This window comes from Haemaphysalis longicornis, unplaced genomic scaffold (assembly GCF_048455015.1).
Source record: "Haemaphysalis longicornis isolate Haplotype H1 unplaced genomic scaffold, Haemaphysalis longicornis Haplotype H1 scaffold_9, whole genome shotgun sequence".
NCBI lineage: Eukaryota > Metazoa > Arthropoda > Arachnida > Ixodida > Ixodidae > Haemaphysalis > Haemaphysalis longicornis.
The window spans coordinates 145,370,131-145,389,563 of NW_027526460.1; positions in this window are offsets into that span (position 1 = coordinate 145,370,131).

Sequence of the window (19,433 nt, forward strand, 5' to 3'; positions counted from 1 at the left end):
TATGCGTCAGTGATTTTTCAGGATCACTCTCGGTTGATATATAAAGAAAAAAAATACAGTTTTTTGTCAAACTTTATACCCTCCCAAATATTATCTCTACTAGTGAGCTGGAACGCCAGAAAAATTGATTCTGGACAACATGTTACAAGAAACTAATTTTAATATTGTGGTGGTGAACAACACTTTGTTCATTTTATTCGAAGCGAGAGGGGTCTACATTTTGGTAGCGATAATAGATGACGCGAAAGTTACACAGAAGACCCAGCTAGGTCGGCCGGTACGCCTCTAATAACGCTACCGGAAAGTGCCGACATGACTCGTTCAGAGCCATGCTCAGCACGATTCTCAAATTGAGCGAGCAGCCGTTGAACGGCGGTTCTTAGGAGAGCCGCTTTGCGAAAGAACCGCCGGGAGCCGAGAATCACCACTGGACTGAGCGGTTTAGAAGATCCGGCTCATTCCTGACTCGGACAACAGCTGAACGCACAAATGTAACTTTGGTGAATCATATGGTCATAGGAGATTATTTTCCCATAACTTTGAAAATACAGACGCAGTTCACTCACTGCTGCCATTGCGGCCTCTCGATCTGTCATTCACCGCCGCCGCCGCCGCGGTCCTTCAACCTCCGTTCCCAAATGGCGCCTCAGAAGATACGCTTCGCCAAGAGCGGCTCTCGAAAAGACCGCGTCAGAAGAACGAAAGAACGGCTCAAAAGAACCGGCTCTCCTTACTCGGACTGTCTACTCACACGACAGGAGGCGCTGGAGTAATTTGAAAAATTTGCTCCATCGAGCAACTGCCCCCGCCAGCTTTTTTGCGCCTATATCAGATGGTGCGAAACTCGCCCCGAACACCCGCATCTTCTGAGCCATTCTTCAGTTCTTCGGCTCAGTAACTGAGTGGAACAGCCGGAAGAGCCGAAGAACGGGTCAAAACTGCATCCGGTTCTCCTGACTCAAATTGTCTGCTCCCAGGACAGGGGGCGCGCTGGAGGAATTTGAAAAATGAGCCCGAGCTAAGAAGGCAGTAAAGTTGCTTTCTCGCGCCGATAACAGATGGCGCAGAGAGACGGCTCATTTGACACGGATATTCGGCTCTTCGCCTCAGTAACTGAGCGAAAGAGCCGGAACAGCTGAAGAACGGGTTAAAATTGTATCCGGTTCTCCTGACTCGAATTGCCTGGTGCCATGACAGGGGGCGCTGGAGGAATTTGGAAAATTAGCCCAAGCTGGCACGGCAGTGGAGTTGCTTTCTCATGTCGGCAATAGCTGGGGCAGAGAGCCCGGCTCTTCGGTTCCGTTGGCCCTTCTTCCATGGTTTGCTGTGCTGTGGCTCGGCCCGTTCGACTCGGTTCACTGAACCGACGAGAAGGAGCTCCCTCTCTCCAAAAAAACCGCCGCTCACTTTTGCTGAGCCACGGTTCAGTCGCTTTTCTAAAAGAGCGGCTCAAAAGATCCGGATCACTCCTTCGCGACGCATCTCTAGCGGCAAGCCGTTTTATGCCTTTGGCTTGTTTGTGAACGTTTTTGTACCTGGCTTGTTTTGTTCATGGAGACAATCGTTTCGTGAAACATGGTGCTCGCTCGACAAGTACGGTCACGTCAGACATCGTCGCTTGCGTCAATCGGACAGTGTCGGTCTGAAACAAAGCCAAAGCCCTGCAGTCCTGTGCAGCTAAACCAAGCATAGTGCGCGTGGTACCAACAGCAGTATACGCATCGGTACTTGTATGTTTACGGGTGCTTTCGTAACATACACTGTTTGTGCCACCAATCTGAGGGCTTTAAAAAGAATATGCCGTAAATTTAAGCGCAAATAGCTCGTTCGGCAAGCATATAAGCTCTGCCTAATTTGCGCTTGCTTTTACCGCCCTCCGCAAAACCCAGAGCTGTCTGGTATGGCATCATAGGTTCTGTTGCAAGAAATAATCTAGTGGGTCGCATGGCCATTCGGTTTTTTTCCTAATTATGTAGCTTATTTGAGCGAAGTTTAAAAAGGGGTGTCAGTATGATTCTATTGAGGCAATCTTTTGAATGAACCGAACTTGTGTTTTCTATTCATGGCTCCTTTAACTTTCGAAACGCGGGCGCTGCCGGTTAATTACGTATATTTTTCCTCAAAGGTACCTATATTTTTCTTTGCGCTAAACAACGGGAAGATGTAGGTCTAGCGCCAGCTTTTCACAACTTTCGAACGCTTATGTCTATATAAACCGCTTGGCTTCCGAAGCCTGTGAGGTACGTCGCAAACAACGTTACTTGAATTCGATTTGATTGGATTGGCTCCTCTGGCCGAGGTTGACCAGTTTCGCGAAGCTCCTGTAGAGACGTGCTTCGCAATCTCGAGGATTGGATTGAATTGCATTGCATTGGATTGGATTGGCTTGGATTGTATTAGATTGGATTGGATTTGAATTGGTTAATAAGCAGCAGTAAGCTTGATACTCAGCTGATCCTAGACAACCAGGAAAGCTAAGAATGATCAGCTGAACCTTTGCTCACGCTACGTATATCCTCGCATAGCCGCTTGCCTTTCGAAGCCTCTGGGTTACGCCGTGGCGAAGGGACCGTGACAGGCTGCACCGTAACGTAGTGGTGATATGCTTGGTTCCAGCGAGCGAGCTAGGACGACAAGGCAAGCGCCTAAGTGCTCTGCACTTGAACGTTGCAGTAGATCCCGCGTTACCAGTGTGAAGGCGGGATGTTTACTGCATTTAGCAAACCTTCATTTCGTTTAACTTAGCAGAAGCTACAGGGGAAGATTGGAGCGTCAGGAGTGGGAGGCGGAATGGATTAGAGGGCGTCACGGGTCACGGGCGGCAAAAGTCCGTTGTCTTTCGATGGGCACACAGTATTTTTACTTTATTACACAGCTATCTTTCCTATGCGGGTGCTCCCTTACAAAAGAATCGGAATCTTCAAAAACTGAGTGGATGCAAGAAATATTGACCATCGACCTATAACTTGAGGTTTCCAGTTTTGACATACCGCAAAGCAATTTCACTAAAACTACACAGGCTAACCTCGTGATCGCAGACGTACAATCGGCAAAACGCTTGTCTATGCTCCTGACTGCGCGGGAGACACGTAGTGATAGGGCCTGGTTTGAGACCACTAGAATGTGAGCATGTGGGACCCGCATCAGCGCGATGGCTGTTTGCTTTGTCGTTGTGCCTGTCGCCTTGGCTTCCGTACCTTCTTTCGCTGTGAGCAGCGGTGCCTGCGCTGCCGTGCCTAGAAACATTAGTGGAGATTACCGATTGTTAGCACAGCGTTCGCTGCGTTTACCTACGTTTGACGCTTCATTTTCTCGGCGCCCTTTGGAATTTAGACAGAAGTTGTTTTTCTGTATGCAAAAACCGAACAATAGCGGAAAACGCAACGCTACTGGTGTTCTAGAGTGACTGGATATCGGTCCGGGATCGCTTGCACAATGCATTAGGTATTGTGGCGTCAGCCCGTCAGCGGTGACGTGCGAAGCCGAGCGCAAAAACCGGGTAGTGGTGCACGCGGTACTCATGCAGCGTATTGGCAGAACTATTACACATTGAACAGCTGTGCGCCAAAGCTAACGCAAACGAAAAAAAATTACCATCTTGCCGTAGGGGAACCCTCAGTAGTATGCGAAGCTGCCATGGGGTTGACTCAAGTTCCCATTAGTTGTCAGTTCAATCGCGGCGTTGCGGGAGGAGAATGAGGGCAGCGGAGCGCGCGCGCACTTCATTTATAACGCGGAGCTACAGTGGCGCCCCCAACGGAGTATGCAGCGGCTACCGTCGCGTCTGTAACCCTAAGCTGCTTCGCATTATCGCGCGCGGAGCCGCAGGTGTTCCCATTCATTGCGCAATCCCAGAGAAGAGAGGACCTTCCGAGAGGAGACGAGCGCCGGAGAGGAGAGGAGGAATGCCTCGCATACTATTGGGGTTTCCCCTACGGGAAGATGATGACGGTGGTTGAACGCGAAGGTATCTCGTGATGAATTCTTTGGTTATCCAATCCCTAGGGGCATCCTGCCACAATCATCATCAGTGGTGCCTGGCCAGGCATGCGCAGTGGGGGTGTGGACGCTGCACAACGGCGGAAGGAACAGGCTCGACATAAGATGCTGTGCATCTAAAACTCGCACAGCGCGCGCTAAGGCGGATAACCTCCGCTTTTGTTTTCCAGCCCGGAAGCGCAGACATGCAGCGCGTATCACGTTCAAAGAACGTGTGGAAGCCAAGGCCATGGGCACAGCGAGGAGGGACACAGCCATCGCGCTGATACGAGACGGGCATGCTAATATTCAACCTATCTCAAACCAGGCGTTATCACTAGGTGTCTCCCGCGCAGTCCTGGGCACGCCGATCGAGCGTTATAGTCAACCCTTTCGCCGACTGTAGAGTTATCCTCTGAAGCACCTGGGCATAGCTGCTGCAAAATATCTGCTAATCAATTATTGTTCCAGCGGTACGAGTGTCCCCATACAACACCGGTGCGGATAGCATATCCGGACGGGATTTTACCGGTCCTGTTGTTATCGGTGTTATTGGGATAATTGAACTTACACAATTGTATAAGGAGTCCTGATGTATACTGTAACATAAATACAAAAACTGAGTGGTCTCTTTCGGTGAAGCCTGACTGTTCGTTACTTTCGTACAGATGCCCTAAAAAATTACACCATCTTCCGGTAGGAAAACCCTGAGTAGTATGCGAAGCAGCCATGAGGTCGACTGAAGTTCGCATTAGTTTTCAGTTCGTCGTTTCCGTTGACGTTCAGCTTCGCGTGCCTTCGTTGTATCAGTAGCTTCTTGACGTAGTTTGAATGCGTGAAGGACACCACGGGCGTTCATAGCACAAGCTCCCGTCTCGGTTTGTAGCACAGTTAGAAGAGTCCTACGTACCTCCCGTTGCGGCCAGAGAGTCGTGGGATCGAAACCGGGTGCCGCCTAACTATTTCTTTTATTACTGGACTGCACTGACGTCAGCCCAAACGCTGACGGGGCTGAAGAGACGCGCAGCGCAGTAGAGTGCGGACGGCTCACGACAAGGGAGGGAGGGACCCCGAGCATGAGATGCTCCGCATCTAAAAAAAAGTAAGCATCGTGTGTGACAAACTGCAGCTCGTATCAAGTAGGTACAGTATGATCTCCGGGTATAGGTATTAGCATGGATGAAGGAATACTCAAGAGAGGCTGCTAGCATCGCAAGCATTGCAAAAAGTGCGGAGGAAGTGGCATAAGTTTCAATGAGCCCATAGACAGTGTTGCGCAAGTTTTTTGCGGCTGTGGCGTCGAAAGCTGGTTCAGCGTCAGGCACAATTTTTTATGGCGCTTTGACTGTGGCTGCCTCGCTACGGTGGGAAGACAGCCGTTTTTCTACGGCGTCGTCGTCGTCTGCAATCTGGGCACTACAGCTGATTTTGCAGCGTTTGTTGTACTGCCGTTTCCTTTGTAGCCTAATGTTCCTTCGAATGCAACATGCGATGGTTAATAATTGGCGTTGACAATGAGCTTAGTTGCTTTCTTGCGGCGATATCTCGTCGATTTCGTGCTGTGGTTTTCAATTCTTATTGGTCTGCCTGTAAGAAGGTGCGCGTTGCCAGTTTCGGTAAGGTTTGCAGGGTGCGATCGGCAACCCGGCACGCAACAGTGAGGCATCTTGCAAACCCCTGCAGCCACTTATCCACGCGAAGTAAAATTCATCACCGCTGAGACGTAGCGCACAAAGGCCGCCTTGCTGTATGCACCCTAGCACTGCTCCCGTTATCTCCTTTTCCTTGCGCGAGCCACCCGTACTGCCCCTACCACGAAGCTGTTATCAAACCTGAAACAGCCGAGGAGAATACGAAAGAGTACTGGGCTCAGTGGGCTCATCGACATGGCGGGTGCGGCTCTCCAAAGCGTATATGCATTTCCTTGCAGTACAGCCAGCCGTCACCTGAGCTTGCCTATGGGCGTTATGTTACAGGATAAACGCACCTAAAGCATACACAACCACCTCAACTGAAATAAATAACCAAAACGTACCTGCAATGGTTGACAGCAACGGTGCAGAATAATATTCAACATAAACAGCCGAAACCGACCTAAAAGGAGCAAACCTGCAAAAACGTACAAGCCGCAGTAGCTGATGCTGACCAAAAGGCAACGAAAATACCCGAAATCCCATTGATAATGCGGAAAGGTGTCATAAATAGATGATGTGTGTGATAACTAATGTTAATATTAAAATATGACAAACCCTTAAAAATGAAAAAAAATTTAGTAGTGGCTTAGCTCGGCTATGCCAGGATGTACCTAGCATCAGCTAAGGTTTAGCTGGTTATGCTAAGGTTTCCTGGTTGTCTAGGATTACCTCATTAACATTCTTACCGCTGCTAAAATGATTTCCAATCCAATCCAATCCAGTTCAGTCCAAGCCAGTCTACTCCAGTCCAGTCCAGCGGAATTCCATCGAGAATAGTCCGGTCACTGCTGCTCACGCATGCGCAGCACGGCTCTCCAGGAGCCACGCGAAACGGGAATCAAGCGGCTCCGGCGCACTGTCAGACTTGGCACTGTGCCACGGAGGTGCACAGCTGTGCGTCTGCCAGTGCGTCTGCCGGGGCTATGACCTCACTCCCCTGGAATGCGCAGACCGGCGAATGTGCAGACCCAATTTTCTACACACCCGTACTTCAATTGGTTTGGAATCCAATCCAATCTAATATAAATCAAATCTAATGCAATCAAAATCTAATCCAATGCTCCTCGCGCTTGAGCAGTATGGCCCTTCAAGGTCCACAAGAAACTGCTCAACTTCGGCCAGTGTAGCTTACGCTACAAAAAGCAGTAACGGGATTTGAACCCGGGTTCGGATGTTTGCTTCGCAGGAGCGGAACTACTACACTACGAGAGCAAGCAGTTCTGAACGGTTAAAAAACTGAGGGCCACAAGCACGTGGACATAGCTTCAAACGTGCCTCTATATGGCGCCATGCGTCACTTGGCTGTGGTGTCTAGGAGACGCTTATACGCCTCTACAGACCTGACATCAGGGCCTCACCTAACCTTTGATGATGATGGTTTGATTTTATTGGCGCAAGGTCAACATGGGCAAAGAGCGCCAAGTACAAAGTTATTTGATGAGGAGAGTACACGAAATAAAATCAGTTAAAAACTATGAGCACGGCTGGTGTAAAGGGCCAGGGAGAAGAACAAGAGTGGTTAAAAGATAAATAAGGTGGCTGGTGTATAGGACCAGGGGTAAAACTATGGGTGGAATGAGATGAGTTGTAAAAAGTGAACTTCTGATAGGAACTTAAATGTGTGCTGCACAGAAAACATGGCATCGTCTCCTAAGAAGTATGACGGATGTGGTGGAATATGTCGTGTGTGTAGTTGTGGGAAGTGTTTGCGTCGTGTACTGTCGAGTGCCTTACATTGTATGAGGATGTGGACCACGGATATGGCCTCTCCGCACCTGCTGCAAAGAGGTCTTGGAGATCCAGTGAGAAGGTGTGAGTGCGTTGCATGGGTGTGCCCTATCCGTAATCTAGCCAAGGCGACTTCAGTGTATCTATTGCGTGTGTCGGTGGTGTATGGTCCCAAGTGATGTTTTATTACGTGTAACTTGTCTGTTGGTTCACTCCAGTGTGTTGGCCATGTTTCGCGAAGCCGTTGTTTGATATGTGGTTTCACGTCGGTGTAGGGTGATGAGGTTATGTCCACTGTATTCGAGAGTGTAGCAGCAGCGGCCATTCGATCCACTGCTTCGTTCCCCGCTATACCACAGTGGCCAGGGACCCAGCAGAGGACCAGTTCAAATTTGTGGACATACACAGACATAATACCCTTGACTATCAGATTGATAACATGGTTTTTCGAAGACTTTGTTGACGACAATGCCCATACAACACTGAGGGAATCTGTATATATAATGGACTGTGGGATGTGGCTTTGAATTATATGATTAACAACAAGAAGTACACCATACGCCTCTGCCGTAAAGATACTAGTATAACTATTTAGAGTTTTTGTGACTTTAAGGCCGGGTCCATGCGCAGCGCAGGACACAGAGCTGGCAGTTCTAGAGGCGTCCGTATAAAATTCAGAACATTGATACTTCTGCTGCAAATACAAGAAGTGCTGCAGAATTGCACATGTGGGAGCTCGGTTTGTATCTATATGTGTAAAAGATGTGTGGCATGATACAGGGCGGAGATGCTATGGTGCTATAAAATCTGTTACAGAAGATTAGATTGTGTCTAAAAAGGAGACAGAAAGCTCTGACGCTTCCTCTCTAACTCTGTAAGAAAAGGGTGCGGAGGACGATGGTCGATTTAAAAGGAGTTCAGTCATGGACGTATCATAAAGAACTGATTTAAAATGAAGGTGAGGCATGGATGAAATTTTAAAAGCATAAAGGAGATCTGTGTATGCTCGCTGACGTTGTAGGTTCCATTTGTTGCACTCTACATGCAGGTTTCAACTGGACTACTCCGGAAGGCGCCACACGCCAGGCGGAGCCCCAGATGGAGCACTGTGTCCAGCATTCTGAGGGATGTTTTAGTGGCTGACACATAGACAACGCTACCATAGTCCAATCGTGAACCTATTAGGCTGTTAAAAACACGTAAAAGAAGTTGTTTGTCAGCACCAAAAGAAATGTGCGAGAGAACCTTCAGGGTAGTCAGTGGTTTTAAGCATTTGTGTTTTAGTTGTTTTATGTGCGGTACAAGTTTGAGCTTTTCGTCAAAGATTATACCTAAAAACTTGTGTTCTTTTTTGACCGGGATAGAGACACCGTGGGGTTGAATGTCTGGATCCGGCCGAATGCCACGGCTCTTGGAAAACAGGACACAAGTGCACTTCGCTGGATTAAATTTAAAACCGTTGCTATCAGCCCAGCAAGCTGGCTTTTTAACACCAAGCAGGACTTGGCGCTCGCAGATAGACCGGTTACAATACTTAAAGGATAATTGTACGTCGTCTACATAGATTGAGCAGGAAATCGATGGTGGCAGCGCCTTGAATTCATTTTTACAATAAACAAAGTGCAACGGAAAACTACACCTTTAGGCACACCGTTTCCCTGCACATGAACCCTAGAGAGTGCAGTTCCAAGTCGCACGCGAAACGTTCTTTCAGACAGGTAACTGGCAAGCGTGTTCAACATGTTACCCGACATACCAAAGGACTTCAAATCGCTGAGGATGCCGTACCGCCAAGCAGTGTCGTACGCCTTTTAAAGATGAAAGAGTACTGTCATACAGTACTGGTTGTGGAGGAAAGCATCTTTTATATATGAGTCTAACGCAACGAGTTGATCGTTGGTAGATCGCCCCGCCCTGAAGCCTGCCTGGCAGCTCTCGAGCAGACCGTTGTACTGTTAGAAGTACACGAGTCTCGTGTTGACCATCTTCTCGAAGAGCTTACCCAGGCAGCTTGTCAGCGCAATGGGACGATAACTGGCGGGAGAGGAAGGGTCCTTCCCTTCCTTTAGGAAAGCCACTACTATGGCCTCCCTCCAAGAGCGTGGAATGCGCCCCGAAAGCCATATTTTATTGTATAGGTGTAAGAGTGTTTCAAGAGTGTCTGGGTGTAGGTGCTGTATCATGGTGTATGTAATCTTATCTGCGCCTGGAGCTGAAGGTTTGCTTGTGCTCAGGGCAGCCCTCAACTCATACAGAGTGAATTCAGAGTTCTAAGAAGATTTTGATTTGTCTTTGTCCTGCAAGGGCTTTTTTTCTGCAGATGTTTTGTGTTTCATGAAAGTGTTTGTGTAGTGTGCTGAACTGGACACGTGTTCAAAGTGTTGTGCAAGTGTGTTAGCCTGGTCTTCCAGTGTGTCCCCTGTTGTACTAACCAGGGGCAGGCTGTGTGTCTTTGTCCTTTTAGTTTTCGTATACGTGTCCAGACTTTGTGTGTGTCTGTGTATAAATTGATGGAAGTGAAGAAGGTGCGCCAACTCTCCCTTTTCGCCTCCCAAAAGCCTTGCCCCGTTTAAAAGAAATGAGATTATCTGATGTGGGGTACCGGGGAAGGATACCCCACACCTTGTTCTGAACCTCTCGCGCACGCCTACAGTCCTCATTGGACCTTGGGTTGTGCGGAGCACCAGAGGCCTGGGGAATGGAATTCTCGGCGGTGGCGAGGATGTGCGCCGTGAGGAGTCGTGCGGCTTCTTCAATGTTTAGGTGTGTTATGGATGTGTGCTGTAGTTTGGATGTTTCTGCAAATGTACTACAGTTCGCTCTGGCTTCATTGAACCTGTTATGGGAAGGTGAACTCTTCGGGCCTTTACCTATGTATGTTAATGTGGTTGGGAAGTGGTCACTACCATATGGGTTAGTGCCAACATCCTATTCAAGAGATGGAAAGACTACTGCAGAGCCAATAGCCAAGTCGAGGTGTGAATAAGTGTTGTGTCCTATAATATGGTATGTAGGCTTGTTTTTATTGAATAGGCATGCTCCCTAAGATGTTAGGTATTTTTCGATAAGGCGACCTCGGGCATCCATGCGGGCCGAGCCCCAAAGAGAGTTATGTGCGTTGAGGTCGCCTAAGACAATGAAAGGTGCGGGTAGCTCATCTACAAGGCCCTTGAAATCCGAACTCGAGAGCTGGAAATCAGCAGGGATGTAAACGGAGCATAGTGTTATTAGCCTTTTGAAAATTATGGTACGATTGGCAACAACCTCAAGGACGGTCTGTAACTGGATAGTGTGACACGCCAAGGACTTTCGGGCAATGATGGCCACACCCCCGGAAGATGTACCACCACCATCCCTGTGCTTTCTAAATACCAAGTAACTATTAAAAAAATTTGTATGTTTGGAATTTAAATGTGTTTCTTGTAGGCATAGGACACTTCGCTGATTGGAGTGCAGTATCTCGTACACATCGTCAAGATTTAGAAGGAGGCCTCTACAGTCCCATTGTATTATGTTTTCTCTTCCCATTATTTAGTGTGAGAGCTACTGAAGTGTGTATGTTTATGTGTCGTCTTTCGGGGTAGTGACTCTTGGATTGGGCTTTTTGGGCCTTTCTGTAGGCTTGGACGTCGGAAGGCTGCTCCTTGCGCTGCGTTGGAGTCAAGAACGGCACTACGTTCATCTCGTCATCCGATGTCCTGTGTGTGCCCATCGAACCGGGCCCCCCGGACTTGGCCCCCATTCGGAGGCCCTTCGTTTGAGCCGCAACCTCCGTGGGTGTCGGGGGCACCATAAGTGGCATGGGTAATGGTGGGAGCCGGTGCGGTGCCCGTGGTGTCCATCCCCTCGGCACCCTCCAACGCACTGGAGGACGGAGAGGCAGGGGTGGGAGCGGCACCGATCCCGACGGAAGAGGTTGGCACCATAACCGCTGCTGCCTCAGCAAGCGGCGTGGTGGCGGGTTGGGCTGCCTGAGGCAACCCAGGGGGGGGCGGGTGAGGGCGGGACCAGGTCCGACTCGCGGTACTAGGTCCGACTCGCGGTACTACGTTCGCCTCTTTCCCCCAGAGGGGAAAGAGGCGAACGTAGTACCGCGAAAGGTGATGTTCTCAGTGACAGTGAACATCGCCTCTGTAAAGGTGATGTTCTCAGTGACCTTTACATTTAGGATTTGTTTTTCCTGCTTAAATTTCTCACAAGTGCGGGACCACGCAGCGTGGGGCCCCTGGCAGTGTGCACAGGTAAAACTCTGGGTGTTGCAGTTTTCGGACGGGTGGTCATGTTGGCCGCATTTTGCACAGGTAAGGCGGCCGCGGCAGGAGTTGGGGCCATGCCCAAACCGTTGGCACTTAAAACAGAGCCGCGGGTTAGGGATGTAAGGCTGGACCGGACATCGCACAAAACTTGCATTTATGTATTCTGGAAGGCTCGACCTGTCAAAAGTTAAGATGAGATCCTTTATAGGTATTTGTTTGTCCTCTCTACGTATGTTTATCCTCCTGACCCGTGTTACGCCCTGACTTTGAAGGCCCTCCAGCAGGTCGGCTTCAGTTTTGTTCAGTAGATCGGGATCGGAGATCACGCCCTGGGAGCTGTTTAAGCTGCGGTGGGGCGTGACCCTGATGTCAAGATCACCGATTCGGGTCTGGCTCAAGAGTTTTTCTGCCTGCTGCTGCGTGGTGACTTCGACCAGCAATTGCCCAGTTCTTTGTTTCTTGGCTTTGTACGCCTCACAAATTATACTTGCCAGGAACTTCGATACCAAGAAGACAGGCAATAAAGCGACAGATCTTTCTGTGTCAGTTGACTCAATTACAAGAAAACGGGAATAGTTGTTTACGGTTGTTGGAAAGACAGTTGTTGAAAGAGGTGGAAATGAATTAGGAGAAGACGGCGCGGTTTACACACGGACACAGGGAAAAGTTCTCTTCCCTGTGTCCGTCTGTAAACCGTGCTGTCTTCTCCTAATCTTGTTAAACCAACAAGCCCAGATAGCCACGTTAGTGCATTTCATGGAAATGAAACTTCGGTGCGGCCCCTTTTCGGAGGATGATCACGTTTGGAGGGGGGTTTTGAAAACGCCATATAGCATAGTATAAAATTAGGGAGACGGGGGTAGTTTCTCCTTTGACCTAACCCTGGTAGTCAAAGAAGTCCCGGAGCTCCCTGTCTGGTAGACAGGCAGGGAGCCCATCGGCCGGAGGTTGACCAAGGCTCCGACAGCCACCATTTACGGCTTCTACCCTTCACCTTTAAACACCTCGCCACGGTTGGACACGGCTTATGTATGGGAGCTAGGGGTCCGCGGTGTCGCTGCTCACCGTCACCATGAATGCTCAAGGTGCCCCGTGCGGGGGTCACCTAACATTTACTTTCTTCCATGGGTATTATTTTCCTGTTCACGTTCGTTCAACAAGGAAAAATCATCACTACACTTTTGAGATCCGCCTTTCTCACACTAACCGGTATGACTATTCAGAGGTCCATAATTTGCTCGGACATTTACGAAGTTTGGGGCTTGCAAAAAGCCTTCAGAGGAAATTCATTTTTGAGCTTTCAATTATTAGATAAAAGCATCAGTGTAATATCTTGTTTAGTTGAGGTTACAAAAACGTAGACTCCACAAGCAGGAAAAGAAATAGTAGTGTTGAAGCGCACCCCAAGGAACTAAAAATATCATAGTAAAAAAGGAGGCAAACCAAAACTCATTAAAATATGACGATGATGATGATGATGGTTGGTTTTAATGGCGCAGTGCCAACTAGGGCACATTGCTCCAAGCCAGGTATTCATTACAATGGTGTAAACTTAAATATAAACTGTAAGTAAAAATATAAGTGAAATGAAGAAAAAGACAATTAAGATGGGTGGTGCAGATGGCCACGTTGTACCTGTCCTGTACCCGTCCATAAACAATTTTACGAGCATCCATAGTTTGCTTTCCCCTATAAATATGGATTCAGGAAAGCCCTTTTGGAACATGACGCGACTAACTGAACTTATTCACAGCTGCGCAAATGTTCTTGATAAAACAGGTCAGGCATATGACATTTTTTAAACTTCAGCAGGATTTCGCCTGGTGTATCACGGCAAACTAATTTAGAAACTAGACACAATTGGTCTCCGTGAGTGTTTGATGGACTGGGCTTTTCTGTAATTATCTCTTCACACTCTCTATGCTAGCATTTATTTGAAGACGAACTAGCAGAAAATTCTGGTGTTGCTTAGGGAATTGTGTTTGGGCCCCTGCTGTCGCGCACCCACTAAGAACTTGGTGTGGATGTCTCCCAAGAACTTGGGGTGGATATTCCCCAAGTCATGCTGCTACCAGCCTCCAACTGGTAGCAGCATGAGTGCTTTTCGCAGCGCGCTTGACTTCTTCGGCAACTGTTCGGCCAATTCCAGCTTGCCGCGCACCACACTGCAAAGACGCACGTAGCACTGCCACAAACTCAAAAACAAAACCTTTAATTACTCCACAGATATCCTAACAACTGGGTGTGGATGACTCCTCGTCGCCTCGTTCCCCCTCGGAGACCACTGGTGGCAGCAGGAGCGCCTCGCGCAGCTCCCCCGGCTCCCTCGGCAGCTGTTCGGCCAAGTCTGGTGTGCCGTAGCGCTGCCACAGACGCTCCAGGGCCGCCTGCCGCACGGACTGCTGCCGCTGGTGTCCAATGAGCAGCGCCAGCGGTGGCAGCACCCCCCATGCGTCAGGCTGCTCGCAGAGCTCGTCCAGGCCGCGGCTATCAGACTTCAGGCTTAGGGGTTCCCGCAAGGGGGAGCATGGGCAGGCAGGCTCGTCGGCCAGGGCGCTGCCAAGGTGGCTCAGGAAGTGCTACACCTGCTCCTCCACTGCGTACAAAGGGGGAGGGGAAAAAACTGTCCTTGCAAAGGGCTTAGCACGTTGTACTTGGCCTGCATTAAGGGGGGACGCTGGTCTTAAAACAATTTCTTTTAATTTTCAAGTAAACTTTGTGAAATTTGTCAGTCTTGCTGCTTTTTCCCCACTGATTTCGAGTATGCCGATATTTATTCAGTTTGACAATTAGTTCCCTAAATAATTAGATAATTAGCCATTTTTAGTCAAAGAATAGACAAAACTGCATTGGTCATAAAACTGTAATTTTTATATTTTCCAATCATGTGAACCCTCGTGAATGCAATAATTGAATTTATTCATCGCTACGGACTAATTTTAGAGCTCATCAAACTTTGGTGGCACCAGTGGCAAGGAACTGTTTTGAGTGCCCATTTCAAACAGCAACTTTATTAGCTGTAAAATTAGTTCCAAGCGGTGCATAAAATAAACTGCTTCTCTGATTGCATTTACCAGGGTTTAGAGTATCGGAAAACGTAGAGATTACAGTTTTATGGCTAATACTGTCATGTGTATTGTTCCTCCACAAGTCACCAATTATCTCTACTTATCTAGGGAAAAAACTGACCAACTTAAAAAAATAATCCCATATTCGAAATCTGTGGCGAAAAGAAGCAAGAGTGACAAGTTTCAAAAAGTTTACTAAAAAATTAAAACAAGTTGTTTGAAGACTTGCGTCTCACCTTAAGGGGGTAAATGAATCTTTGGGACAGAAAAATTACCCCCAAAAAGTATTTTTAGGTATCATTTTCTCTGGGTATGCACAATTTTTCTTCCAAAAATTGGTACTTATAAAAGCCATAGAGGCCAGAGTTCAAAAAAAATTTACAATTTCCCCACAATTCTCTATTTTTTCGCCACGAGTGGTATCACAGTGACCAGAAAATTTCGAGAGGTACACCCTAGCATGGAGTGCAGCCACGAAGATCATTTCTTTTGCACTGTGAAGCTAAATGTCTAAACCATGCAATGAGGGAAGCGGATCTTGCATTTTGCACTTTTAATAGTTGTTTGCTTTGCCCTAGTCTCCGCGCCCTCCCCGCCCTCTCAGCAGAGTACTCTGCTCGGTCCAGCAGAGTACGGACAGAGTAGGTACTCTGACGGCGGACGCGTTCCGTACTCATATCCGTACTCCAGCAGCGGAGTCCGGATATGAGTACGGAAACGGGCATATATCATCATCATCTTCAGCAGCAGCCTATCTCCGCCCACTGCAGGGCAAAGGCCTCTCCCATTATTCTCCAATTACCTCGGTCATGTGCCAAGTGTGACCAATTTATCCCCGCAAACTTCTTGATCTCATCTGCCCATTTAACTTTCTGCCGCCCCCTGCAAGGCTTGTCTTCTCTAGGGATCCACTCTGTTACCCTTAATGACCAGCGGTTAGCTTGCCTTCGCATTACATGCCCTGCCCACGTCCATTTCTTTTTCTTAATCTCTACTAATATTTCCTTAACACGTGTTTGTTCCCCGACCCACTCCGCTCTCTTCTTGTCCCCTAATGTTACACCTATCATTTTCCGCTCCATTGCACGCTGAGTCGTTCTCAATTCATGTTGAACCCTCTTAGTGAGCCTCCAGGTGTCTGCCCCATAGGTTAGTACTTGTAAGATGCAGCTGTCATACACTTTCTTCTTCAGCGACAATGGCAGGCTGCTAGTCATTATCTGAGAATGTCTGCCATATGCACCCCACCCCATTCTTATCCCTCTAATTATCTCGGCCTCATGGTTGGGATCTGGGGTCACAACTTGGCCAAAGTAGATATATTCGCTTACCACTTCCACTGCCTCGCCACCTATCTCAAACCGCTGTGCTGTCCCGATGTTATTGATCATTACTTTAATTTTCTGCATATTAATTTTCAGGCCCACGGTTCTACTCTTTTCGTCCAGTGCGGAAAGCATGCTTTGCAATTCGTCCCCCGAGTTCCTTAGCAAGGCAACGTCATCAGCAAATCTGAGGTTACTGAGGTATTCTCCATTAACCCTTACTCCCACCTGTTCCCAATCCAACGTTCTGAATACTTCTTGTAAACACGCTGTGAATAACATTGGAGAGATTGTGTCTCCTTGTCTGACACCCTTCCTTATAGGTATTTTACTGCTCTTCGTATGGAGGATGATGGTAGCGGTGGACCCATTGTAGATATCCTCTAGTATTCTTACATAATGCCATCTACCCCCTGGTTCCTTAATGCCCGAATAACTGCTGGGGTTTCGACCGAGTCAAATGCTTTCTCATAATATATGAAGGCTATATATAGGGGTTCTGTATACTCAGCGCACTTCTCTATCACCTGATTGATCGTGTGAATATGGTCCATTGTTGAATAACCTTTACGGAACCCTGCTTCTTCTTTAGGTTGACTGAAATCGAAGTTTGCAGAAATTCTGTTAGCGATTACCTTGGTAAGTACCTTGTAGACGACTGACAGTAAGCTGATCGGCCTGTAATTTTTCAAGTGCTTCATGTCGCCTTTCTTATGGATTAAGATGATGTTCGCGTTCTTCCAAGATTCCGGTACACTTGCGGTCATTAGGCACTGCGTATACAGGTTTGCCAGCTTTTCAAGTACAATTTCTCCGTCATCCTTCAAGAGGTCTGCTGTTATCTGATCCTCACCAGGTGATTTCCCCCTTTCATTTCTTTCCAAGCCTTTCTTACTTCTTCGGTCGTTACAGGTGGAATGTCTATCTCCTCTGAACTACGGTCTCATTCGGTATTATCCTGGATGTCGCGGCTAGTGTACAGGTCCCTATAGAACTCCTCGGCCACTGTGACTATTTTATCCCCATTTGTGATGACATCGCCTTGCTTATCATTAGGTGCATACATCTGATTTTTCCCTACCCCAAAACGCCTCTTTACTGCTTTCAGGCTACCTCCGTTCTTTACAGCGTATTCGATCCTCTCCATATTATACTTCCGTATGTCAGCTGTCTTACGCTTATTGATTAGCTTGGAGAGCTCCGCTGGTTCTATTTTGTCAGCTGCGGTGGAGATTCTCATGGTTTGCCGTTTCCTAATTAGATCTTTCGTCTCCTGTGAAAGTTTACCAGTATCCTGTCTAGCCATAGTGCCCCCGACTTCTACTGCACACTCCGTGATAATGAGCGTAAGGTTGTCGCTGGCTTCCTGTGTCGTAAGCTCGGCTTCATCGTTAAGAGCCGAATATCGGTTCTGCAGCGCGATCCTGAATTCTTCTGATTTACGTCTTACTGTTAGCTCATTTATGGGCTTCTTTCGTACTAGCTTGTTGCGGTCCCTCCTCAAATCTAGCCTAATTCGAGATCTTACCATACGGTGGTCACTACACCTTACACTTCCGAGCACTTCCACATCCTGCATGACGCCAGGGTTACCGCATAATATTAAGTATATTTCATTTTTATGCTCCCCATTCGGGCTCCTCCAGGTTTAATTCCGACTCTCCCGTTTACAGAAGATGTATTCATTATGTGTCGGTTATTCCGTACTGCGAACTCAGCTAGTAGGTCCCCCCTGCTATTTCTACAGCCCAGTTCATAGTTCCCAACTGCCTTGTCTCCAGCCTGATTATTGCCTACTTTAGCATTGAAGTCCCCCATAACTATGGTATACTGTGTTTTTACTTTAGCCATTGCCGATTCCACACCTTCATAGAAGCTTTCCACTACTTGGTCGTCGTGGCTGGATGTGGGCGCGTAGCCCTGCACCACCTTGAGCTTGTACCTCTTATTGAGCCTAATTACGAGACCTGCTGCCCTTTCGTTAATGCTATAGTATTCTTCTATGTTGCCAGCTATGCTTTTATTGACTAGAAATCCCACTCCCAGTTCTCTTCTGTCCTCTATACCCCGGGAACAATGGACGTGTCCATTTTTCAGCACCGTAAATGCTTCGCCTGACCTCCTACCCTCGCTAAGCCCTATTACATCCCATTTAATGCCCTCTAATTCATCGAACACCTCTAGAGTCGATTCGCTAGATAAGGTTCGCGCGTTAAACGTTGCCAGGTTCAGATTCCGTTGGCAGCCTGTCCGGATCCAGGGATTCTTAGCACCCTCTGCTGCGTCACAGGTCTGGCCGCCGCCGTGGTCAGTTGCTTCGCCGCCACTGGGACTGAGGGCCGAGGGTTAATTGGCATAACAAGATGGCAAGTTGGGCGAGTTGGTGCTGATTCATATCGACAACAGGCGCGGAAAGACGCAGACTAAGAAAGAAATACACAGGACGACGCGCTACTAGCAACTGGCAACATTTATTAGGAAACAGAAATATATAGGGCGACCAACTGACATAATTCACTGATTAAAGCTTATACATAGTTCACTGAGTAAGACCTATACATAGATTATCAAATAAAAGTTTCCCCAGACATAAAAGTGCAACCAATGATATGTTATTAGCGAACGTGTCGTTCCAAGAACGCCAACTCTCCTTCTTGCAGACTGACTGAAGATTTACTCACGCACATTGACCCCTCCCGGCTGATATTCCAAGCTTCCATTATCTCCCTTTCTGTCTTGCCCCTGTGCCTAAACATTTGATATTTGATAATCTATGTATAGGTCTTACTCAGTGAGTTATGTATAAGCTTTAATCAGTGAATTATGTCGGTTGGTCGCCCTATATATTTCTGTTTCCTAATAAATGTTGCCAGTTGCTAGTAGCGCGTCGTCCTGTGTATTTCTTTCTTAGTGTACGTCTTCCCGCGCCTGTTGTCGATATTAATTGGCATATTCATGGGAGGTGGTGGCCGTTACCACACCAGGGTGGCCAATCCTGCTATGGTTGCTGAGCACGAGGTCGCGGGTTCGATTCCCGGCCGCGGCGGCCGCTTTTCTGATGGAGGTGAAAGCAAAAACGCCCGTGTGTACGAGATTTCGGCGCACGTTAAAGATCCCCAGGTGTTCTAAATTAATCCGGAGCCCTCCACTACGGCGCGCCTCATCGCCTGCGTTGCGTCGGCGCGTTAAACCCTACAATCAATCAATCAATCAATCCTGCTATGGTGAGGCATCTGGTGAGGCAAACGGGCATATATATATATATATATATATATATATATATATATATATATATATATATATATATATATATAAACCCCAAACCACCCCAACCACCCCATATAAACCACCCCAAAAGCTCGCTCGATCAGGTGTACCAACGCG